Below are 24,020 nucleotides of genomic sequence, written 5' to 3' on the forward strand. Positions count from 1 at the left end.
GTCATGGTGTCGTCTAAGCAAGACCCTGCCGAAACTCAGCGAGAGACATCTGCTCATTTCGAGCTCAGGATGTGGAATTAGACGAGCTGCGTGACACCTTTTATTGGCGCCGCCACTTCACTGCAAATTAGCGGCTCAAAACGAGCCGTTGTTAGCATCAGCTTGATTTGTACCTTCCTGCAGTGCATTTGCTAAACAACATCAGATAGATCCCATCCGGCCCAGCTGACTTATCTATTTTCACACTCTGCAGTATTTCTAATATCTCTTCCTTGTGAACCTCAATCTCTTCTAGTCTAGACGCAAGTATCTCTGTATCTTCCTCGCCAACATTTTCATTATCTATAGCGAACTCTGTCGAAAAATATTTATTTAGTGCTTCCTCTATCTCCACTGACTCCACACACGACTTCCCACTATTATCCTTGATTGTCCCAAATTTAACTCTCGTCATTCTTTTATTCCTGACATACCTATGGAAAGCCTTAGCGTTAACCCTGATCCTATCTGCCAACAACTTCTCATGTCTCCTCCTGGCTCTTCCCAGCTCTCTTTTTAGGTCTTTCCTGAGATCGTTGGAAACCTCGAGCGCTCTAACTGAGTTTTCACGTTTTGTCCTAACATAAGACTTCTTGTTCTTCTTGACCAGGGATTCCACCTTCCTTAGTAAACCACGGCTCACGCGTTCTATATCTTCCTCCCTGCCTGGCAGGTACATACTTATCGAGGACACACAGGAGCTTTTCCTTGAATAAGCTTCACATTTTTAATGTGCTCACCCCCTACAGTTTCCTACCCAACTCTGCGCTTCCTAAATCTTACCTCATTGCATCGTGATTTCCCTTCCACCAGCTGAAACTCTTGCTCCGTGGAGTACACCTATCCCTTTCCATCACGAAAGTAAACCTGAGAGAATTGTGATCGCTGTCTCCACAGTGCTCACCTACTTCCAAATCTAAAACCTGGCCAGGCTCGTTACCCAGTACTAAATCGAAAGTGGCTTCTTCCCTTGAAGGCATGTCTACATACTGTGTCAGGAATCCCTCCCGCACACACTGGACAAAAACTGACCCATCTATCGTACTCGTACTGTCGTGATCTCAGTCAATATTTGGATATTGTCTTGAGTGTTCCAGAGTTTTTCATTGTCCCACCGTCCAGATGAAGTTTGTATTGCTCACGTACGGGAGCGATAATTCTTTCAATGTCTCAGATCAATTCCTGTGCCGAGAACATCAGAGTCAATGTCCCTTCCTCTACTCGGACTGACAATTTACACTTCTTCAATCTCCTGTGATTCCATTTCCCAAAGAGTTTCTCAAGATTTCCAAAGCTGGAGCCTAAATTATATGGTTTGCTTCCTAAACATTTTTCCAACTGCCAACTGACAATATGTTCACAGTATCTCTTCACAATCCTCTGGCTTTTCCATGTCCAGGGATGAGAAGTCCCATTTGGTGGAGAGAGTTCCTAGGCTGGTGAGTTTCACTTTGGAACAAAGATGGTTAAGTGGCAATTTCCTGCGGTTGTTTGTAATGATGGGAGACGGAGCGGTGGGGAATGAGCACTTTGACGAGCAAGAGGAAGTGTTGCCAATGACCAGAGTCAGAGAACAGAGGACAAGGGATTAAAGGAATCTAATGAAAAGCAGCACTTCTGCTCAGGGCGTTCAATAACAACTGCAGAAACCCGATGTGTCGAGCAGTGTATCTGGAAAGAGAAACAGAGATAATGTTTTAAATGTGGAGCATTTCTGATGAAGAACTCGAGTTTCTCAAGTCTAATCAAATTACAGGCCTGGTTTGCAAAACGGGCTTTCTGAACTTTGAATTGTTCCAGCAGCAAAGCACGGAAAACGCAGTCAGCAGGATCCGAACCTACGTGGGGAGACCCCAATGGATTTCTAATCCATCGCCTTAACCACTCGGCCATGACTACAGACGGCACTGCGTCTTGAGCACTGACCAAATCAGCCGTGATCTCATTGAAAGCTGCCGCTGACTTGAGTGAAATGTTTCCATCTCCATTCATACCTTTGCTGTCATTTGTAAGGTGCGAGACACCAATGTCAAAGAAGAAAAGCACAAAGTTAGGAAAAGATATTTGCAGCAAAATTGAGTCAAAATTATTTATTGAAAGGAAAATCACACTTGGCAATTTGCTCGATCTCTTTGCGAACATGACCAGCAGAGGTAATCAAGGGAGCTATTGATCTGAGTATTCTTGGACATGAAACAAACAAAGGTTAGTGACATATTCATTTCTTTATTTAGCGAACGAAATGGTCTTTCCTGATGGTTACAATGAAAGAGATGGTTCCCAATAAAAGACAGAGATTAAGTCGCTTGTCGATATACTTCAATGTGATACGATTCACTTTCAGCCCCTAATTACCCCAGAGATGGAGGGGGTGAGTTACTTTTCTTCACTCTTCAATTCCACAGCATGGAGGTACAGATATGAAACCGCCAGAGATGGAGTTCTTGAATTGGGAACCAGCGACACTGAAGGAACTCGGCAGGAGTGAGGACTGCAGATGCTGGAAACCTGATTTTAGATCAGAAAATGCTGGAAAAGCACAGCAGCATCCGAGGAGCAGGAAAGTCGATGTTTCTGTTGCCAGTCTTTCTGCGTTCCGCAAACAATTTTCGTTTTAGGCTCAGATATGCAGCAACTGCAGCTATTTGTATTATGTTAACATTCATAATGTTTTGGACAAAACCAATGACCTGCTAGCATCGGAAAATCGGCAGAAGTACTGGTACACCGATATGTTAGCTGAACAATACAACCATTCCATGAGCGGGAATACGATCCGGGCCACGGTGCTGAGAGTACCGAATCTTCACAAGTAAATAACAAGACAAGGCGATAGATACTATCGTATTTAGTGTAAATAAAACACCCTTTATGAACATTTTCGTTGCAGATTATTTTCAACTTGTCTTCGTAGATTTACAAAGTGGGAAAAGGCCATTCCGCCTGATCAGAGAGCCATCTATTCCAGTCGCAGTTTCCAACTTTGGCCCAAAGTGTCGTGTGTTCTAATGTTCCCAGGGCAAATGTCAATGACTTTATCCTGTGTTCTTAAATGGCACAGATGTATGACACTTCCACAACGACTTGTCACTCTTTTGAGGAACTCATGCTCATTTTCACCCACAAAGGCACCCCCAAACCGACAGAGGTCTCCGTTGTGGTGAGCTGGAATTTGAAATGGACAATAAGACAAATGCAAGTTTTAAATGCGGAAGCACAGAAGCGACGTCCCGGCAGGGCTTTGCAGGGGAGCGTCAACGAGGGGCACGGTTAAAGTGAGACATTCCCCACGAGCCAGGTAGGACTCGAACCTACAATCTTCTGATCCGAAGTCAGACGCGTTATCCATTACGCTACTGGCCCAATAGACGCGCATAGCCACGGCAGAATGTCGATATGTAATGCCATGGACTTTCACGGAATCAGAATTAAAAAGGTGAACAAGCAGCGAAGATAATCACCAACACTGCTTCACTTCGAAGTTTCCAATTTGTGAAGCAGTGCCTTTCACTGGCAAAGGAGAAACATTTGTCCAGAGCTGCCTGCTTCAGGGTCGCCTCCTTCTCTGCTGGAAGTGCCCATCGTTTTATTCACATTCACGACGCGATTTCATGATCTACTCCAGTGAAAACGTGTCATGGTGTCGTCTAAGCAAGACCCTGGCGAAACTCAGCGAGAGACATCTGCTCATTTCGAGCTCAGGATGTGGAATTAGACGAGCTGCGTGACACCTTTTATTGGCGCCGCCACTTCACTGCAAATTAGCGGCTCAAAACGAGCCGTTGTTAGCATCAGCTTGATTTGTACCTTCCTGCAGTGCATTTGCTAAACAACATCAGATAGATCCCATCCGGCCCAGCTGACTTATCTATTTTCACACTCTGCAGTATTTCTAATATCTCTTCCTTGTGAACCTCAATCTCTTCTAGTCTAGACGCAAGTATCTCTGTATCTTCCTCGCCAACATTTTCATTATCTATAGCGAACTCTGTCGAAAAATATTTATTTAGTGCTTCCTCTATCTCCACTGACTCCACACACGACTTCCCACTATTATCCTTGATTGTCCCAAATTTAACTCTCGTCATTCTTTTATTCCTGACATACCTATGGAAAGCCTTAGCGTTAACCCTGATCCTATCTGCCAACAACTTCTCATGTCTCCTCCTGGCTCTTCCCAGCTCCCTTTTTAGGTCTTTCCTGAGATCGTTGGAAACCTCGAGCGCTCTAACTGAGTTTTCACGTTTTGTCCTAACATAAGACTTCTTGTTCTTCTTGACCAGGGATTCCACCTTCCTTAGTAAACCACGGCTCACGCGTTCTATATCTTCCTCCCTGCCTGGCAGGTACATACTTATCGAGGACACACAGGAGCTTTTCCTTGAATAAGCTTCACATTTTTAATGTGCTCACCCCCTACAGTTTCCTACCCAACTCTGCGCTTCCTAAATCTTACCTCATTGCATCGTGATTTCCCTTCCACCAGCTGAAACTCTTGCTCCGTGGAGTACACCTATCCCTTTCCATCACGAAAGTAAACCTGAGAGAATTGTGATCGCTGTCTCCACAGTGCTCACCTACTTCCAAATCTAAAACCTGGCCAGGCTCGTTACCCAGTACAAAATCGAAAGTGGCTTCTTCCCTTGAAGGCATGTCTACATACTGTGTCAGGAATCCCTCCCGCACACACTGGACAAAAACTGACCCATCTATCGTACTCGTACTGTCGTGATCTCAGTCAATATTTGGATATTGTCTTGAGTGTTCCAGAGTTTTTCATTGTCCCACCGTCCAGATGAAGTTTGTATTGCTCACGTACGGGAGCGATAATTCTTTCAATGTCTCAGATCAATTCCTGTGCCGAGAACATCAGAGTCAATGTCCCTTCCTCTACTCGGACTGACAATTTACACTTCTTCAATCTCCTGTGATTCCATTTCCCAAAGAGTTTCTCAAGATTTCCAAAGCTGGAGCCTAAATTATATGGTTTGCTTCCTAAACATTTTTCCAACTGCCAACTGACAATATGTTCACAGTATCTCTTCACAATCCTCTGGCTTTTCCATGTCCAGGGATGAGAAGTCCCATTTGGTGGAGAGAGTTCCTAGGCTGGTGAGTTTCACTTTGGAACAAAGATGGTTAAGTGGCAATTTCCTGCGGTTGTTTGTAATGATGGGAGACGGAGCGGTGGGGAATGAGCACTTTGACGAGCAAGAGGAAGTGTTGCCAATGACCAGAGTCAGAGAACAGAGGACAAGGGATTAAAGGAATCTAATGAAAAGCAGCACTTCTGCTCAGGGCGTTCAATAACAACTGCAGAAACCCGATGTGTCGAGCAGTGTATCTGGAAAGAGAAACAGAGATAATGTTTTAAATGTGGAGCATTTCTGATGAAGAACTCGAGTTTCTCAAGTCTAATCAAATTACAGGCCTGGTTTGCAAAACGGGCTTTCTGAACTTTGAATTGTTCCAGCAGCAAAGCACGGAAAACGCAGTCAGCAGGATCCGAACCTCCGTGGGCAGACCCCAATGGATTTCTAATCCATCGCCTTAACCACTCGGCCATGACTACAGACGGCACTGTGTCCTGAGCACTGACCAAATCAGCCGTGATCTCATTGAAAGCTGCCGCTGACTTGAGTGAAATGTTTCCATCTCCATTCATACCTTTGCTGTCATTTGTAAGGTGCGAGACACCAATGTCAAAGAAGAAAAGCACAAAGTTAGGAAAAGATATTTGCAGCAAAATTGAGTCAAAATTATTTATTGAAAGGAAAATCACACTTGGCAATTTGCTCGATCTCTTTGCGAACATGACCAGCAGAGGTAATCAAGGGAGCAATTTGATCTGAGTATTCTTGGACATGAAACAAACAAAGGTTAGTGACATATTCATTTCTTTATTTAGCGAACGAAATGGTCTTTCCTGATGGTTACAATGAAAGAGATGGTTCCCAATAAAAGACAGAGATTAAGTCGCTTGTAGATATACTTCAATGTGATACGATTCACTTTCAGCCCCTAATTACCCCAGAGATGGAGGGGGTGAGTTACTTTTCTTCACTCTTCAATTCCACAGCATGGAGGTACAGATATGAAACCGCCAGAGATGGAGTTCTTGAATTGGGAACCAGCGACACTGAAGGAACTCGGCAGGAGTGAGGACTGCAGATGCTGGAAACCTGATTTTAGATCAGAAAATGCTGGAAAAGCACAGCAGCATACGAGGAGCAGGAAAGTCGATGTTTCTGTTGCCAGTCTTTCTGCGTTCCGCAAACAATTTTCGTTTTAGGCTCAGATTTCCAGCAACTGCAGCTATTTGTATTATGTTAACATTCATAATGTTTTGGACAAAACCAATGACCTGCTAGCATCGGAAAATCGGCAGAAGTACTGGTACACCGATATGTTAGCTGAACAATACAACCATTCCATGAGCGGGAATACGATCCGGGCCACGGTGCTGAGAGTACCGAATCTTCACAAGTAAATAACAAGACAAGGCGATAGATACTATCGTATTTAGTGTAAATAAAACACCCTTTATGAACATTTTCGTTGCAGATTATTTTCAACTTGTCTTCGTAGATTTACAAAGTGGGAAAAGGCCATTCCGCCTGATCAGAGAGCCATCTATTCCAGTCGCAGTTTCCAACTTTGGCCCAAAGTGTCGTGTGTTCTAATGTTCCCAGGGCAAATGTCAATGACTTTATCCTGTGTTCTTAAATGGCACAGATGTATGACACTTCCACAACGACTTGTCACTCTTTTGAGGAACTCATGCTCATTTTCACCCACAAAGGCACCCCCAAACCGACAGAGGTCTCCGTTGTGGTGAGCTGGAATTTGAAATGGACAATAAGACAAATGCAAGTTTTAAATGCGGAAGCACAGAAGCGACGTCCCGGCAGGGCTTTGCAGGGGAGCGTCAACGAGGGGCACGGTTAAAGTGAGACACTCCCCACGAGCCAGGTAGGACTCGAACCTATAATCTTCTGATCCGAAGTCAGACGCGTTATCCATTACGCTACTGGCCCAATAGACACGCATAGCAACGGCAGAATGTCGATATGTAATGCCATGGACTTTCACGGAATCAGAATTAAAAAGGTGAACAAGCAGCGAAGATAATCACCAACACTGCTTCACTTCGAAGTTTCCAATTTGTGAAGCAGTGCCTTTCACTGGCAAAGGAGAAACATTTGTCCAGAGCTGCCTGTTTCAGGGTCGCCTCCTTCTCTGCTGGAAGTGCCCATCGTTTTATTCACATTCACGACGCGATTTCATGATCTACTCCAGTGAAAACGTGTCATGGTGTCGTCTAAGCAAGACCCTGCCGAAACTCAGCGAGAGACATCTGCTCATTTCGAGCTCAGGATGTGGAATTAGACGAGCTGCGTGACACCTTTTATTGGCGCCGCCACTTCACTGCAAATTAGCGGCTCAAAACGAGCCGTTGTTAGCATCAGCTTGATTTGTACCTTCCTGCAGTGCATTTGCTAAACAACATCAGATAGATCCCATCCGGCCCAGCTGACTTATCTATTTTCACACTCTGCAGTATTTCTAATATCTCTTCCTTGTGAACCTCAATCTCTTCTAGTCTAGACGCAAGTATCTCTGTATCTTCCTCGCCAACATTTTCATTATCTATAGCGAACTCTGTCGAAAAATATTTATTTAGTGCTTCCTCTATCTCCACTGACTCCACACACGACTTCCCACTATTATCCTTGATTGTCCCAGATTTAACTCTCGTCATTCTTTTATTCCTGACATACCTATGGAAAGCCTTAGCGTTAACCCTGATCCTATCTGCCAACAACTTCTCATGTCTCCTCCTGGCTCTTCCCAGCTCTCTTTTTAGGTCTTTCCTGAGATCGTTGGAAACCTCGAGCGCTCTAACTGAGTTTTCACGTTTTGTCCTAACATAAGACTTCTTGTTCTTCTTGACCAGGGATTCCACCTTCCTTAGTAAACCACGGCTCACGCGTTCTATATCTTCCTCCCTGCCTGACAGGTGCATACTTATCGAGGACACACAGGAGCTTTTCCTTGAATAAGCTTCACATTTTTAATGTGCTCACCCCCTACAGTTTCCTACCCAACTCTGCGCTTCCTAAATCTTACCTCATTGCATCGTGATTTCCCTTCCACCAGCTGAAACTCTTGCTCCGTGGAGTACACCTATCCCTTTCCATCACGAAAGTAAACCTGAGAGAATTGTGATCGCTGTCTCCACAGTGCTCACCTACTTCCAAATCTAAAACCTGGCCAGGCTCGTTACCCAGTACTAAATCGAAAGTGGCTGCTTCCCTTGAAGCCATGTCTACATACTGTGTCAGGAAGCCCTCCCGCACACACTGGACAAAAACTGACCCATCTATCGTACTCGTACTGTCGTGATCTCAGTCAATATTTGGATATTGTCTTGAGTGTTCCAGAGTTTTTCATTGTCCCACCGTCCAGATGAAGTTTGTATTGCTCACGTACGGGAGGGATAATTCTTTCAATGTCTCAGATCAATTCCTGTGCCGAGAACATCAGAGTCAATGTCCCTTCCTCTACTCGGACTGACAATTTACACTTCTTCAATCTCCTGTGATTCCATTTCCCAAAGAGTTTCTCAAGATTTCCAAAGCTGGAGCCTAAATTATATGGTTTGCTTCCTAAACATTTTTCCAACTGCCAACTGACAATATGTTCACAGTATCTCTTCACAATCCTCTGGCTTTTCCATGTCCAGGGATGAGAAGTCCCATTTGGTGGAGAGAGTTCCTAGGCTGGTGAGTTTCACTTTGGAACAAAGATGGTTAAGTGGCAATTTCCTGCGGTTGTTTGTAATGATGGGAGACGGAGCGGTGGGGAATGAGCACTCTGACGAGCAAGAGGAAGTGTTGCCAATGACCAGAGTCAGAGAACAGAGGACAAGGGATTAAAGGAATCTAATGAAAAGCAGCACTTCTGCTCAGGGCGTTCAATAACAACTGCAGAAACCCGATGTGTCGAGCAGTGTATCTGGAAAGAGAAACAGAGATAATGTTTTAAATGTGGAGCATTTCTGATGAAGAACTCGAGTTTCTCAAGTCTAATCAAATTACAGGCCTGGTTTGCAAAACGGGCTTTCTGAACTTTGAATTGTTCCAGCAGCAAAGCACGGAAAACGTAGTCAGCAGGATTCGAACCTACGTGGGGAGACCCCAATGGATTTCTAATCCATCGCCTTAACCACTCGGCCATGACTACAGACGGCACTGCGTCCTGAGCACTGACCAAATCAGCCGTGATCTCATTGAAAGCTGCCGCTGACTTGAGTGAAATGTTTCCATCTCCATTCATACCTTTGCTGTCATTTGTAAGGTGCGAGACACCAATGTCAAAGAAGAAAAGCACAAAGTTAGGAAAAGATATTTGCAGCAAAACTGAGTCAAAATTATTTATTGAAAGGAAAATCACACTTGGCAATTTGCTCGATCTCTTTGCGAACATGACCAGCAGAGGTAATCAAGGGAGCAATTTGATCTGAGTATTCTTGGACATGAAACAAACAAAGGTTAGTGACATATTCATTTCTTTATTTAGCGAACGAAATGGTCTTTCCTGATGGTTACAATGAAAGAGATGGTTCCCAATAAAAGACAGAGATTAAGTCGCTTGTAGATATACTTCAATGTGATACGATTCACTTTCAGCCCCTAATTACCCCAGAGATGGAGGGGGTGAGTTACTTTTCTTCACTCTTCAATTCCACAGCATGGAGGTACAGATATGAAACCGCCAGAGATGGAGTTCTTGAATTGGGAACCAGCGACACTGAAGGAACTCGGCAGGAGTGAGGACTGCAGATGCTGGAAACCTGATTTTAGATCAGAAAATGCTGGAAAAGCACAGCAGCATCCGAGGAGCAGGAAAGTCGATGTTTCTGTTGCCAGTCTTTCTGCGTTCCGCAAACAATTTTCGTTTTAGGCTCAGATTTCCAGCAACTGCAGCTATTTGTATTATGTTAACATTCATAATGTTTTGGACAAAACCAATGAGCTGCTAGCATCGGAAAATCGGCAGAAGTACTGGTACACCGATATGTTAGCTGAACAATACAACCATTCCATGAGCGGGAATACGATCCGGGCCACGGTGCTGAGAGTACCGAATCTTCACAAGTAAATAACAAGACAAGGCGATAGATACTATCGTATTTAGTGTAAATAAAACACCCTTTATGAACATTTTCGTTGCAGATTATTTTCAACTTGTCTTCGTAGATTTACAAAGTGGGAAAAGGCCATTCCGCCTGATCAGAGAGCCATCTATTCCAGTCGCAGTTTCCAACTTTGGCCCAAAGTGTCGTGTGTTCTAATGTTCCCAGGGCAAATGTCAATGACTTTATCCTGTGTTCTTAAATGGCACAGATGTATGACACTTCCACAACGACTTGTCACTCTTTTGAGGAACTCATGCTCATTTTCACCCACAAAGGCACCCCCAAACCGACAGAGGTCTCCGTTGTGGTGAGCTGGAATTTGAAATGGACAATAAGACAAATGCAAGTTTTAAATGCGGAAGCACAGAAGCGACGTCCCGGCAGGGCTTTGCAGGGGAGCGTCAACGAGGGGCACGGTTAAAGTGAGACACTCCCCACGAGCCAGGTAGGACTCGAACCTATAATCTTCTGATCCGAAGTCAGACGCGTTATCCATTACGCTACTGGCCCAATAGACGCGCATAGCAACGGCAGAATGTCGATATGTAATGCCATGGACTTTCACGGAATCAGAATTAAAAAGGTGAACAAGCAGCGAAGATAATCACCAACACTGCTTCACTTCGAAGTTTCCAATTTGTGAAGCAGTGCCTTTCACTGGCAAAGGAGAAACATTTGTCCAGAGCTGCCTGTTTCAGGGTCGCCTCCTTCTCTGCTGGAAGTGCCCATCGTTTTATTCACATTCACGACGCGATTTCATGATCTACTCCAGTGAAAACGTGTCATGGTGTCGTCTAAGCAAGACCCTGCCGAAACTCAGCGAGAGACATCTGCTCATTTCGAGCTCAGGATGTGGAATTAGACGAGCTGCGTGACACCTTTTATTGGCGCCGCCACTTCACTGCAAATTAGCGGCTCAAAACGAGCCGTTGTTAGCATCAGCTTGATTTGTACCTTCCTGCAGTGCATTTGCTAAACAACATCAGATAGATCCCATCCGGCCCAGCTGACTTATCTATTTTCACACTCTGCAGTATTTCTAATATCTCTTCCTTGTGAACCTCAATCTCTTCTAGTCTAGACGCAAGTATCTCTGTATCTTCCTCGCCAACATTTTCATTATCTATAGCGAACTCTGTCGAAAAATATTTATTTAGTGCTTCCTCTATCTCCACTGACTCCACACACGACTTCCCACTATTATCCTTGATTGTCCCAGATTTAACTCTCGTCATTCTTTTATTCCTGACATACCTATGGAAAGCCTTAGCGTTAACCCTGATCCTATCTGCCAACAACTTCTCATGTCTCCTCCTGGCTCTTCCCAGCTCTCTTTTTAGGTCTTTCCTGAGATCGTTGGAAACCTCGAGCGCTCTAACTGAGTTTTCACGTTTTGTCCTAACATAAGACTTCTTGTTCTTCTTGACCAGGGATTCCACCTTCCTTAGTAAACCACGGCTCACGCGTTCTATATCTTCCTCCCTGCCTGGCAGGTACATACTTATCGAGGACACACAGGAGCTTTTCCTTGAATAAGCTTCACATTTTTAATGTGCTCACCCCCTACAGTTTCCTACCCAACTCTGCGCTTCCTAAATCTTACCTCATTGCATCGTGATTTCCCTTCCACCAGCTGAAACTCTTGCTCCGTGGAGTACACCTATCCCTTTCCATCACGAAAGTAAACCTGAGAGAATTGTGATCGCTGTCTCCACAGTGCTCACCTACTTCCAAATCTAAAACCTGGCCAGGCTCGTTACCCAGTACTAAATCGAAAGTGGCTTCTTCCCTTGACGCCATGTCTACATACTGTGTCAGGAATCCCTCCCGCACACACTGGACAAAAACTGACCCATCTATCGTACTCGTACTGTCGTGATCTCAGTCAATATTTGGATATTGTCTTGAGTGTTCCAGAGTTTTTCATTGTCCCACCGTCCAGATGAAGTTTGTATTGCTCACGTACGGGAGCGATAATTCTTTCAATGTCTCAGATCAATTCCTGTGCCGAGAACATCAGAGTCAATGTCCCTTCCTCTACTCGGACTGACAATTTACACTTCTTCAATCTCCTGTGATTCCATTTCCCAAAGAGTTTCTCAAGATTTCCAAAGCTGGAGCCTAAATTATATGGTTTGCTTCCTCAACATTTTTCCAACTGCCAACTGACAATATGTTCACAGTATCTCTTCACAATCCTCTGGCTTTTCCATGTCCAGGGATGAGAAGTCCCATTTGGTGGAGAGAGTTCCTAGGCTGGTGAGTTTGACATTGGAACAAAGATGGTTAAGTGGCAATTTCCTGCGGTTGTTTGTAATGATGGGAGACGGAGCGGTGGGGAATGAGCACTCTGACGAGCAAGAGGAAGTGTTGCCAATGACCAGAGTCAGAGAACAGAGGACAAGGGATTAAAGGAATCTAATGAAAAGCAGCACTTCTGCTCAGGGCGTTCAATAACAACTGCAGAAACCCGATGTGTCGAGCAGTGTATCTGGAAAGAGAAACAGAGATAATGTTTTAAATGTGGAGCATTTCTGATGAAGAACTCGAGTTTCTCAAGTCTAATCAAATTACAGGCCTGGTTTGCAAAACGGGCTTTCTGAACTTTGAATTGTTCCAGCAGCAAAGCACGGAAAACGTAGTCAGCAGGATTCGAACCTACGTGGGGAGACCCCAATGGATTTCTAATCCATCGCCTTAACCACTCGGCCATGACTACAGACGCACTGACCAAATCAGCCGTGATCTCATTGAAAGCTGCCGCTGACTTGAGTGAAATGTTTCCATCTCCATTCATACCTTTGCTGTCATTTGTAAGGTGCGAGACACCAATGTCAAAGAAGAAAAGCACAAAGTTAGGAAAAGATATTTGCAGCAAAATTGAGTCAAAATTATTTATTGAAAGGAAAATCACACTTGGCAATTTGCTCGATCTCTTTGCGAACATGACCAACAGAGGTAATCAAGGGAGCTATTGATCTGAGTATTCTTGGACATGAAACAAACAAAGGTTAGTGACATATTCATTTCTTTATTTAGCGAACGAAATGGTCTTTCCTGATGGTTACAATGAAAGAGATGGTTCCCAATAAAAGACAGAGATTAAGTCGCTTGTAGATATACTTCAATGTGATACGATTCACTTTCAGCCCCTAATTACCCCAGAGATGGAGGGGGTGAGTTACTTTTCTTCACTCTTCAATTCCACAGCATGGAGGTACAGATATGAAACCGCCAGAGATGGAGTTCTTGAATTGGGAACCAGCGACACTGAAGGAACTCGGCAGGAGTGAGGACTGCAGATGCTGGAAACCTGATTTTAGATCAGAAAATGCTGGAAAAGCACAGCAGCATCCGAGGAGCAGGAAAGTCGATGTTTCTGTTGCCAGTCTTTCTGCGTTCCGCAAACAATTTTCGTTTTAGGCTCAGATTTCCAGCAACTGCAGCTATTTGTATTATGTTAACATTCATAATGTTTTGGACAAAACCAATGACCTGCTAGCATCGGAAAATCGGCAGAAGTACTGGTACACCGATATGTTAGCTGAACAATACAACCATTCCATGAGCGGGAATACGATCCGGGCCACGGTGCTGAGAGTACCGAATCTTCACAAGTAAATAACAAGACAAGGCGATAGATACTATCGTATTTAGTGTAAATAAAACACCCTTTATGAACATTTTCGTTGCAGATTATTTTCAACTTGTCTTCGTAGATTTACAAAGTGGGAAAAGGCCATTCCGCCTGATCAGAGAGCCATCTATTCCAGTCGCAGTTTCCAACTTTGGCCCAAAGTGTCGTGTGTTCTAATGTTCCCAGGGCAAATGTCAATGACTTTATCCTGTGTTCTTAAATGGCACAGATGTATGACACTTCCACAACGACTTGTCACTCTTTTGAGGAACTCATGCTCATTTTCACCCACAAAGGCACCCCCAAACCGACAGAGGTCCCGGTGTGGTGAGCTGGAATTTGAAATGGACAATAAGACAAATGCAAGTTTTAAATGCGGAAGCACAGAAGCGACGTCCCGGCAGGGCTTTGCAGGGGAGCGTCAACGAGGGGCACGGTTAAAGGGAGACATTCCCCACGAGCCAAGTAGGACTCGAACCTACAATCTTCTGATCCGAAGTCAGACGCGTTATCCATTACGCTACAGGCCCAATAGACGCGCACAGCCACGGCAGAATGTCGATATGTAATGCCATGGACTTTCACGGAATCAGAATTAAAAAGGTGAACAAGCAGCGAAGATAATCACCAACACTGCTTCACTTCGAAGTTTCCAATTTGTGAAGCAGTGCCTTTCACTGGCAAAGGAGAAACATTTGTCCAGAGCTGCCTGCTTCAGGGTCGCCTCCTTCTCTGCTGGAAGTGCCCATCGTTTTATTCACATTCACGACGCGATTTCATGATCTACTCCAGTGAAAACGTGTCATGGTGTCGTCTAAGCAAGACCCTGCCGAAACTCAGCGAGAGACATCTGCTCATTTCGAGCTCAGGATGTGGAATTAGACGAGCTGCGTGACACCTTTTATTGGCGCCGCCACTTCACTGCAAATTAGCGGCTCAAAACGAGCCGTTGTTAGCATCAGCTTGATTTGTACCTTCCTGCAGTGCATTTGCTAAACAACATCAGATAGATCCCATCCGGCCCAGCTGACTTATCCATTTTCACACTCTGCAGTATTTCTAATATCTCTTTCTTGTGAACCTCAATCTCTTCTAGTCTAGACGCAAGTATCTCTGTATCTTCCTCGCCAACATTTTCATTATCTATAGCGAACTCTGTCGAAAAATATTTATTTAGTGCTTCCTCTATCTCCACTGACTCCACACACGACTTCCCACTATTATCCTTGATTGTCCCAGATTTAACTCTCGTCATTCTTTTATTCCTGACATACCTATGGAAAGCCTTAGCGTTAACCCTGATCCTATCTGCCAACAACTTCTCATGTCTCCTCCTGGCTCTTCCCAGCTCTCTTTTTAGGTCTTTACTGAGATCGTTGGAAACCTCGAGTGCTCTAACTGAGTTTTCACGTTTTGTCCTAACATAAGACTTCTTGTTCTTCTTGACCAGGGATTCCACCTTCCTTAGTAAACCACGGCTCACGCGTTCTATATCTCCCTCCCTGCCTGGCAGGTACATACTTATCGAGGACACACAGGAGCTTTTCCTTGAATAAGCTTCACATTTTTAATGTGCTCACCCCCTACAGTTTCCTACCCAACTCTGCGCTTCCTAAATCTTACCTCATTGCATCGTGATTTCCCTTCCACCAGCTGAAACTCTTGCTCCGTGGAGTACACCTATCCCTTTCCATCACGAAAGTAAACCTGAGAGAATTGTGATCGCTGTCTCCACAGTGCTCACCTACTTCCAAATCTAAAACCTGGCCAGGCTCGTTACCCAGTACAAAATCGAAAGTGGCTTCTTCCCTTGAAGGCATGTCTACATACTGTGTCAGGAATCCCTCCCGCACACACTGGACAAAAACTGACCCATCTATCGTACTCGTACTGTCGTGATCTCAGTCAATATTTGGATATTGTCTTGAGTGTTCCAGAGTTTTTCATTGTCCCACCGTCCAGATGAAGTTTGTATTGCTCACGTACGGGAGCGATAATTCTTTCAATGTCTCAGATCAATTCCTGTGCCGAGAACATCAGAGTCAATGTCCCTTCCTCTACTCGGACTGACAATTTACACTTCTTCAATCTCCTGTGATTCCATTTCCCAAAGAGTTTCTCAAGATTTCCAAAGCTGGAGCCTAAATTATATGGTTTGCTTCCTAAACATTTTTCCAACTGCCAACTGACAATATGTTCACAGTATCTCTTCACAATCCTCTGGCTTTTCCATGTCCAGGGATGAGAAGTCCCATTTGGTGGAGAGAGTCCCTAGGCTGGTGAGTTTCACTTTGGAACAAAGCTGGTTTAGTGGCAATTTCCTGCGATTGTTTGTAATGATGGGAGACGGAGCGGTGGGGAATGAGCACTCTGACGAGCAAGAGGAAGTGTTGCCAATGACCAGAGTCAGAGAACAGAGGACAAGGGATTAAAGGAATCTAATGAAAAGCAGCACTTCTGCTCAGGGCGTTCAATAACAACTGCAGAAATCCGATGTATCGAGCAGTGTATCTGGAAAGAGAAACAGAGATAATGTTTTAAATGTGGAGCATTTCTGATGAAGAACTCGAGTTTCTCAAGTCTAATCAAATTACAGGCCTGGTTTGCAAAACGGGCTTTCTGAACTTTGAATTGTTCCAGCAGCAAAGCACGGAAAACGTAGTCAGCAGGATTCGAACCTCCGTGGGGAAACCCCAATGGATTTCTAATCCATCGCCTTAACCACTCGGCCATGACTACAGACGGCCCTGCGTCCTGAGCACTGACCAAATCAGCCGTGATCTCATTGAAAGCTGCCGCTGACTTGAGTGAAATGTTTCCATCTCCATTCATACCTTTGCTGTCATTTGTAAGGTGCGAGACACCAATGTCAAAGAAGAAAAGCACAAAGTTAGGAAAAGATATTTGCAGCAAAATTGAGTCAAAATTATTTATTGAAAGGAAAATCACACTTGGCAATTTGCTCGATCTCTTTGCGAACATGACCAGCAGAGGTAATCAAGGGAGCTATTGATCTGAGTATTCTTGGACATGAAACAAACAAAGGTTAGTGACATATTCATTTCTTTATTTCGCGAACGAAATGGTCTTTCCTGATGGTTACAATGAAAGAGATGGTTCCCAATAAAAGACAGAGATTAAGTCGCTTGATACGATTCACTTTCAGCCCCTAATTACCCCAGAGATGGAGGGGGTGAGTTACTTTTCTTCACTCTTCAATTCCACAGCATGGAGGTACAGATATGAAACCGCCAGAGATGGAGTTCTTGAATTGGGAACCAGCGACACTGAAGGAACTCGGCAGGAGTGAGGACTGCAGATGCTGGAAACCTGATTTTAGATCAGAAAATGCTGGAAAAGCACAGCAGCATCCGAGGAGCAGGAAAGTCGATGTTTCTGTTGCCAGTCTTTCTGCGTTCCGCAAACAATTTTCGTTTTAGGCTCAGATTTCCAGCAACTGCAGCTATTTGTATTATGTTAACATTCATAATGTTTTGGACAAAACCAATGACCTGCTAGCATCGGAAAATCGGCAGAAGTACTGGTACACCGATATGTTAGCTGAACAATACAACCATTCCATGAGCGGGAATACGATCCGGGCCACGGTGCTGAGAGTACCGAATCTTCACAAGTAAATAACAAGACAAGGCGATAGATACTATCGTATTTAGTGTAAATAAAACACCCTTTATGAACATTTTCGTTGCAGATTATTTTCAACTTGTCTTCGTAGATTTACAAAGTGGGAAAAGGCCATTCCGCCTGATCAGAGAGCCATCTATTCCAGTCGCAGTTTCCAACTTTGGCCCAAAGTGTCGTGTGTTCTAATGTTCCCAGGGCAAATGTCAATGACTTTATCCTGTGTTCTTAAATGGCACAGATGTATGACACTTCCACAACGACTTGTCACTCTTTTGAGGAACTCATGCTCATTTTCACCCACAAAGGCACCCCCAAACCGACAGAGGTCTCCGTTGTGGTGAGCTGGAATTTGAAATAAGACAAATGCAAGTTGTAAATGCGGAAGCACAGAAGCAACGTCCCGGCAGGGCTTTGCAGGGGAGCGTCAACGAGGGGCACGGTTAAAGCGAGACATACCCCACGAGCCAGGTAAGACTCGAACCTACAATCTTCTGATCCGAAGTCAGACGCGTTATCCATTACGCTACTGGCCCAATAGACACGCTCAGCGCCGGCAGAATGTCGATATGTAATGCCATGGACTTTCACGGAATCAGAATTAAAAAGGTGAACAAGCAGCGAAGATAATCACCAACACTGCTTCACTTCGAAGTTTCCAATTTGTGAAGCAGTGCCTTTCACTGGCAAAGGAGAAACATTTGTCCAGAGCTGCCTGCTTCAGGGTCGCCTCCTTCTCTGCTGGAAGTGCCCATCGTTTTATTCACATTCACGACGCGATTTCATGATCTACTCCAGTGAAAACGTGTCATGGTGTCGTCGAAGCAAGACCCTGCCGAAACTCAGCGAGAGACATCTGCTCATTTCGAGCTCAGGATGTGGAATTAGACGAGCTGCGTGACACCTTTTATTGGCGCCGCCACTTCACTGCAAATTAGCGGCTCAAAACGAGCCGTTGTTAGCATCAGCTTGATTTGTACCTTCCTGCAGTGCATTTGCTAAACAACATCAGATAGATCCCATCCGGCCCAGCTGACTTATCTATTTTCACACTCTGCAGTATTTCTAATATCTCTTCCTTGTGAACCTCAATCTCTTCTAGTCTAGACGCAAGTATCTCTGTATTTTCCTCGCCAACGTTTTCATTATCTATAGCGAACTCTGTCGAAAAATATTTATTTAGTGCTTCCTCTATCTCCACTGACTCCACACACGACTTCCCACTATTATCCTTGATTGTCCCAAATTTAACTCTCGTCATTCTTTTATTCCTTACATACCTATGGAAAGCCTTAGCGTTAACCCTGATCCTATCTGCCAACACCTTCTCATGTCTCCTCCTGGGTCTTCCCAGCTCTCTTTTTAGGTCCTTCCTGAGATCGTTGGAAACCTCGAGCGCTCTAACTGAGTTTTCACGTTTTGTCCTAACATAAGACTTCTTGTTTTTCTTGACCAGGGATTCCACCTTCCTTAGTAAACCACGGCTCATGCGTTCTATATCTTCCTCCCTGCCTGACAGGTACATACTTATCGAGGACACACAAGAGCTTTTCCGTGAATAAGCTTCACATTTTTAATGTGCTCACCCCCTACAGTTTCCTACCCAACTCTGCGCTTCCTAAATCTTACCTCATTGCATCGTGATTTCCCTTCCACCAGCTGAAACTCTTGCTCCGTGGAGTACACCTATCCCTTTCCATCACGAAAGTAAACCTGAGAGAATTGTGATCGCTGTCTCCACAGTGCTCACCTACTTCCAAATCTAAAACCTGGCCAGGCTCGTTACCCAGTACTAAATCGAAAGTGGCTTCTTCCCTTGAAGCCATGTCTACATACTGTGTCAGGAATCCCTCCCGCACACACTGGACAAAAACTGACCCATCTATCGTACTCGTACTGTCGTGATCTCAGTCAATATTTGGATATTGTCTTGAGTGTTCCAGAGGTTTTCATTGTCCCACCGTCCAGATGAAGTTTGTATTGCTCACGTACGGGAGCGAGAATTCTTTCAATGTCTCAGATCAATTCCTGTGCCGAGAACATCAGAGTCAATGTCCCTTCCTCTACTTGGATGGACAATTTACACTTCTTCAATCTCCTGTGATTCCATTTCCCAAAGAGTTTCTCAAGATTTCCAAAGCTGGAGCCTAAATTATATGGTTTGCTTCCTAAACATTTTTCCAACTGCCAACTGACAATATGTTCACAGTATCTCTTCACAATCCTCTGGCTTTTCCATGTCCAGGGATGAGAAGTCCCATTTGGTGGAGAGAGTTCCTAGGCTGGTGAGTTTCACTTTGGAACAAAGATGGTTAAGTGGCAATTTCCTGCGGTTGTTTGTAATGATGGGAGACGGAGCGGTGGGGAATGAACACTCTGACGAGCAAGAGGAAGTGTTGCCAATGACCAGAGTCAGAGTACAGAGGACAAGGGATTAAAGGAATCTAATGAAAAGCAGCACTTCTGCTCAGGGCGTTCAATAACAACTGCAGAAACCCGATGTGTCGAGCAGTGTATCTGGAAAGAGAAACAGAGATAATGTTTGAAATGTGGAGCATTTCTGATGAAGAACTCGAGTTTCTCAAGTCTAATCAAATTACAGGCCTGGTTTGCAAAACGGGCTTTCTGAACTTTGAATTGTTCCAGCAGTAAAGCACGGAAAACGTAGTCAGCAGGATTCGAACCTACATGGGGAGACCCCAATGGATTTCTAATCCATCGCCTTAACCACTCGGCCATGACTACAGACGGGACTGCGTCTTGAGCACTGACCAAATCAGCCGTGATCTCATTGAAAGCTGCCGCTGACTTGAGTGAAATGTTTCCATCTCCATTCATACCTTTGCTGTCATTTGTAAGGTGCGAGACACCAATGTCAAAGAAGAAAAGCACAAAGTTAGGAAAAGATATTTGCAGCAAAATTGAGTCAAAATTATTTATTGAAAGGAAAATCACACTTGGCAATTTGCTCGATCTCTTTGCGAACATGACCAGCAGAGGTAATCAAGGGAGCTATTGATCTGAGTATTCTTGGACATGAAACAAACAAAGGTTAGTGACATATTCATTTCTTTATTTAGCGAACGAAATGGTCTTTCCTGATGGTTACAATGAAAGAGATGGTTCCCAATAAAAGACAGAGATTAAGTCGCTTGTAGATATACTTCAATGTGATACGATTCACTTTCAGCCCCTAATTACCCCAGAGATGGAGGGGGTGAGTTACTTTTCTTCACTCTTCAATTCCACAGCATGGAGGTACAGATATGAAACCGCCAGAGATGGAGTTCTTGAATTGGGAACCAGCGACACTGAAGGAACTCGGCAGGAGTGAGGACTGCAGATGCTGGAAACCTGATTTTAGATCAGAAAATGCTGGAAAAGCACAGCAGCATCCGAGGAGCAGGAAAGTCGATGTTTCTGTTGCCAGTCTTTCCGCGTTCCGCAAACAATTTTCGTTTTAGGCTCAGATTTCCAGCAACTGCAGCTATTTGTATTATGTTAACATTCATAATGTTTTGGACAAAACCAATGAGCTGCTAGCATCGGAAAATCGGCAGAAGTACTGGTACACCGATATGTTAGCTGAACAATACAACCATTCCATGAGCGGGAATACGATCCGGGCCACGGTGCTGAGAGTACCGAATCTTCACAAGTAAATAACAAGACAAGGCGATAGATACTATCGTATTTAGTGTAAATAAAACACCCTTTATGAACATTTTCGTTGCAGATTATTTTCAACTTGTCTTCGTAGATTTACAAAGTGGGAAAAGGCCATTCCGCCTGATCAGAGAGCCATCTATTCCAGTCGCAGTTTCCAACTTTGGCCCAAAGTGTCGTGTGTTCTAATGTTCCCAGGGCAAATGTCAATGACTTTATCCTGTGTTCTTAAATGGCACAGATGTATGACACTTCCACAACGACTTGTCACTCTTTTGAGGAACTCACGCTCATTTTCACCCACAAAGGGAGACACACAGAAAGGCACCCCGAAACCGACAGAGGTCTCCGTTGTGTTGAGCTGGAATTTGAAATGGACAATAAGACAAATGCAAGTTTTAAATGCGGAAGCACAGAAGCGACGTCCCGGCAGGGCTTTGCAGGGGAGCGTCAACGAGGGGCACGGTTAAAGCGAGACATTCCCCACGAGCCAGGTAGGACTCGAACCTACAATCTTCTGAGCCGAAGTCAGACGCGTTATCCATTACGCTACTGGCCCAATAGACACGCACAGCTACGGCAGAATGTCGACATGTAATGCCATGGACTTTCACGGAATCAGAATTAAAAAGGTGAACAAGCAGCGAAGATAATCACCAACACTGCTTCACTTCGAAGTTTCCAATTTGTGAAGCAGTGCCTTTCACTGGCAAAGGAGAAACATTTGTCCAGAGCTGCCTGCTTCAGGGTCGCCTCCTTCTCTGCTGGAAGTGCCCATCGTTTTATTCACATTCACGACGCGATTTCATGATCTACTCCAGTGAAAACGTGTCATGGTGTCGTCTAAGCAAGACCCTGCCGAAACTCAGCGAGAGACATCTGCTCATTTCGAGCTCAGGATGTGGAATTAGACGAGCTGCGTGACACCTTTTATTGGCGCCGCCACTTCACTGCAAATTAGCGGCTCAAAACGAGCCGTTGTTAGCATCAGCTTGATTTGTACCTTCCTGCAGTGCATTTGCTAAACAACATCAGATAGATCCCATCCGGCCCAGCTGACTTATCTATTTTCACACTCTGCAGTATTTCTAATATCTCTTCCTTGTGAACCTCAATCTCTTCTAGTCTAGACGCAAGTATCTCTGTATCTTCCTCGCCAACATTTTCATTATCTATAGCGAACTCTGTCGAAAAATATTTATTTAGTGCTTCCTCTATCTCCACTGACTCCACACACGACTTCCCACTATTATCCTTGATTGTCCCAAATTTAACTCTCGTCATTCTTTTATTCCTGACATACCTATGGAAAGCCTTAGCGTTAACCCTGATCCTATCTGCCAACAACTTCTCATGTCTCCTCCTGGCTCTTCCCAGCTCTCTTTTTAGGTCTTTCCTGAGATCGTTGGAAACCTCGAGCGCTCTAACTGAGTTTTCACGTTTTGTCCTAACATAAGACTTCTTGTTCTTCTTGACCAGGGATTCCACCTTCCTTAGTAAACCACGGCTCACGCGTTCTATATCTTCCTCCCTGCCTGACAGGTACATACTTATCGAGGACACACAGGAGCTTTTCCTTGACTAAGCTTCACATTTTTAATGTGCTCACCCCCTACAGTTTCCTACCCAACTCTGCGCTTCCTAAATCTTACCTCATTGCATCGTGATTTCCCTTCCACCAGCTGAAACTCTTGCTCCGTGGAGTACACCTATCCCTTTCCATCACGAAAGTAAACCTGAGAGAATTGTGATCGCTGTCTCCACAGTGCTCACCTACTTCCAAATCTAAAACCTGGCCAGGCTCGTTACCCAGTACTAAATCGAAAGTGGCTTCTTCCCTTGAAGGCATGTCTACATACTGTGTCAGGAATCCCTCCCGCACACACTGGACAAAAACTGACCCATCTATCGTACTCGTACTGTCGTGATCTCAGTCAATATTTGGATATTGTCTTGAGTGTTCCAGAGTTTTTCATTGTCCCACCGTCCAGATGAAGTTTGTATTGCTCACGTACGGGAGCGAGAATTCTTTCAATGTCTCAGATCAATTCCTGTGCCGAGAACATCAGAGTCAATGTCCCTTCCTCTACTCGGACTGACAATTTACACTTCTTCAATCTCCTGTGATTCCATTTCCCAAAGAGTTTCTCAAGATTTCCAAAGCTGGAGCCTAAATTATATGGTTTGCTTCCTAAACATTTTTCCAACTGCCAACTGACAATATGTTCACAGTATCTCTTCACAATCCTCTGGCTTTTCCATGTCCAGGGATGAGAAGTCCCATTTGGTGGAGAGAGTTCCTAGGCTGGTGAGTTTCACTTTGGAACAAAGATGGTTAAGTGGCAATTTCCTGCGGTTGTTTGTAATGATGGGAGACGGAGCGGTGGGGAATGAGCACTCTGACGAGCAAGAGGAAGTGTTGCCAATGACCAGAGTCAGAGAACAGAGGACAAGGGATTAAAGGAATCTAATGAAAAGCAGCACTTCTGCTCAGGGCGTTCAATAACAACTGCAGAAATCCGATGTGTCGAGCAGTGTATCTGGAAAGAGAAACAGAGATAATGTTTTAAATGTGGAGCATTTCTGATGAAGAACTCGAGTTTCTCAAGTCTCATCAAATTACAGGCCTGGTTTGCAAAACACGCTTTCGGAACTTTGAATTGTTCCAGCAGCAAAGCACGGATAACGTAGTCTGCAGGATTCGAACCTCCGTGGGGAAACCCCAATGGATTTCTAATCCATCGCCTTAACCACTCGGCCATGACTACAGACGGCACCGCACCCTGAGCACTGACCAAATCAGTCGTGATCTCATTGAAAGCTGCCGCTGACTTG

At 44.5% G+C, this 24,020-nt stretch overlaps 13 non-coding genes across 13 annotated transcripts; all 13 read right to left on the reverse strand.

The window, feature by feature from the left end:
• Nucleotides 1–1,856: 1,856 nt before the first annotated feature.
• On the reverse strand, nt 1,857–1,938 carry trnas-aga (transfer RNA serine (anticodon AGA)). Its single transcript has one exon. It is a non-coding gene; the product is annotated as a tRNA-Ser (tRNA).
• A 1,391-nt stretch (nt 1,939–3,329) lies between these two features.
• On the reverse strand, nt 3,330–3,402 carry trnar-ucg (transfer RNA arginine (anticodon UCG)). Its single transcript has one exon. It is a non-coding gene; the product is annotated as a tRNA-Arg (tRNA).
• Nucleotides 3,403–5,529: 2,127 nt separating this feature from the next.
• On the reverse strand, nt 5,530–5,611 carry trnas-aga (transfer RNA serine (anticodon AGA)). Its single transcript has one exon. It is a non-coding gene; the product is annotated as a tRNA-Ser (tRNA).
• Nucleotides 5,612–7,003: 1,392 nt separating this feature from the next.
• trnar-ucg (transfer RNA arginine (anticodon UCG)) lies at nt 7,004–7,076 on the reverse strand. Its single transcript has one exon. It is a non-coding gene; the product is annotated as a tRNA-Arg (tRNA).
• Nucleotides 7,077–9,203: 2,127 nt separating this feature from the next.
• Nucleotides 9,204–9,285, reverse strand: trnas-aga (transfer RNA serine (anticodon AGA)). Its single transcript has one exon. It is a non-coding gene; the product is annotated as a tRNA-Ser (tRNA).
• Nucleotides 9,286–10,677: 1,392 nt separating this feature from the next.
• trnar-ucg (transfer RNA arginine (anticodon UCG)) lies at nt 10,678–10,750 on the reverse strand. Its single transcript has one exon. It is a non-coding gene; the product is annotated as a tRNA-Arg (tRNA).
• Nucleotides 10,751–12,877: 2,127 nt separating this feature from the next.
• On the reverse strand, nt 12,878–12,959 carry trnas-aga (transfer RNA serine (anticodon AGA)). Its single transcript has one exon. It is a non-coding gene; the product is annotated as a tRNA-Ser (tRNA).
• A 1,375-nt stretch (nt 12,960–14,334) lies between these two features.
• trnar-ucg (transfer RNA arginine (anticodon UCG)) lies at nt 14,335–14,407 on the reverse strand. Its single transcript has one exon. It is a non-coding gene; the product is annotated as a tRNA-Arg (tRNA).
• Nucleotides 14,408–16,534: 2,127 nt separating this feature from the next.
• trnas-aga (transfer RNA serine (anticodon AGA)) lies at nt 16,535–16,616 on the reverse strand. The gene has a single exon. It is a non-coding gene; the product is annotated as a tRNA-Ser (tRNA).
• A 1,366-nt stretch (nt 16,617–17,982) lies between these two features.
• Nucleotides 17,983–18,055, reverse strand: trnar-ucg (transfer RNA arginine (anticodon UCG)). The gene has a single exon. It is a non-coding gene; the product is annotated as a tRNA-Arg (tRNA).
• A 2,127-nt stretch (nt 18,056–20,182) lies between these two features.
• trnas-aga (transfer RNA serine (anticodon AGA)) lies at nt 20,183–20,264 on the reverse strand. Its single transcript has one exon. It is a non-coding gene; the product is annotated as a tRNA-Ser (tRNA).
• Nucleotides 20,265–21,671: 1,407 nt separating this feature from the next.
• On the reverse strand, nt 21,672–21,744 carry trnar-ucg (transfer RNA arginine (anticodon UCG)). The gene has a single exon. It is a non-coding gene; the product is annotated as a tRNA-Arg (tRNA).
• Nucleotides 21,745–23,871: 2,127 nt separating this feature from the next.
• Nucleotides 23,872–23,953, reverse strand: trnas-aga (transfer RNA serine (anticodon AGA)). Its single transcript has one exon. It is a non-coding gene; the product is annotated as a tRNA-Ser (tRNA).
• Nucleotides 23,954–24,020: the final 67 nt, after the last annotated feature.

The sequence above is a fragment of the Chiloscyllium punctatum genome, chromosome 13 (genome assembly GCF_047496795.1).
Source record: "Chiloscyllium punctatum isolate Juve2018m chromosome 13, sChiPun1.3, whole genome shotgun sequence".
NCBI lineage: Eukaryota > Metazoa > Chordata > Chondrichthyes > Orectolobiformes > Hemiscylliidae > Chiloscyllium > Chiloscyllium punctatum.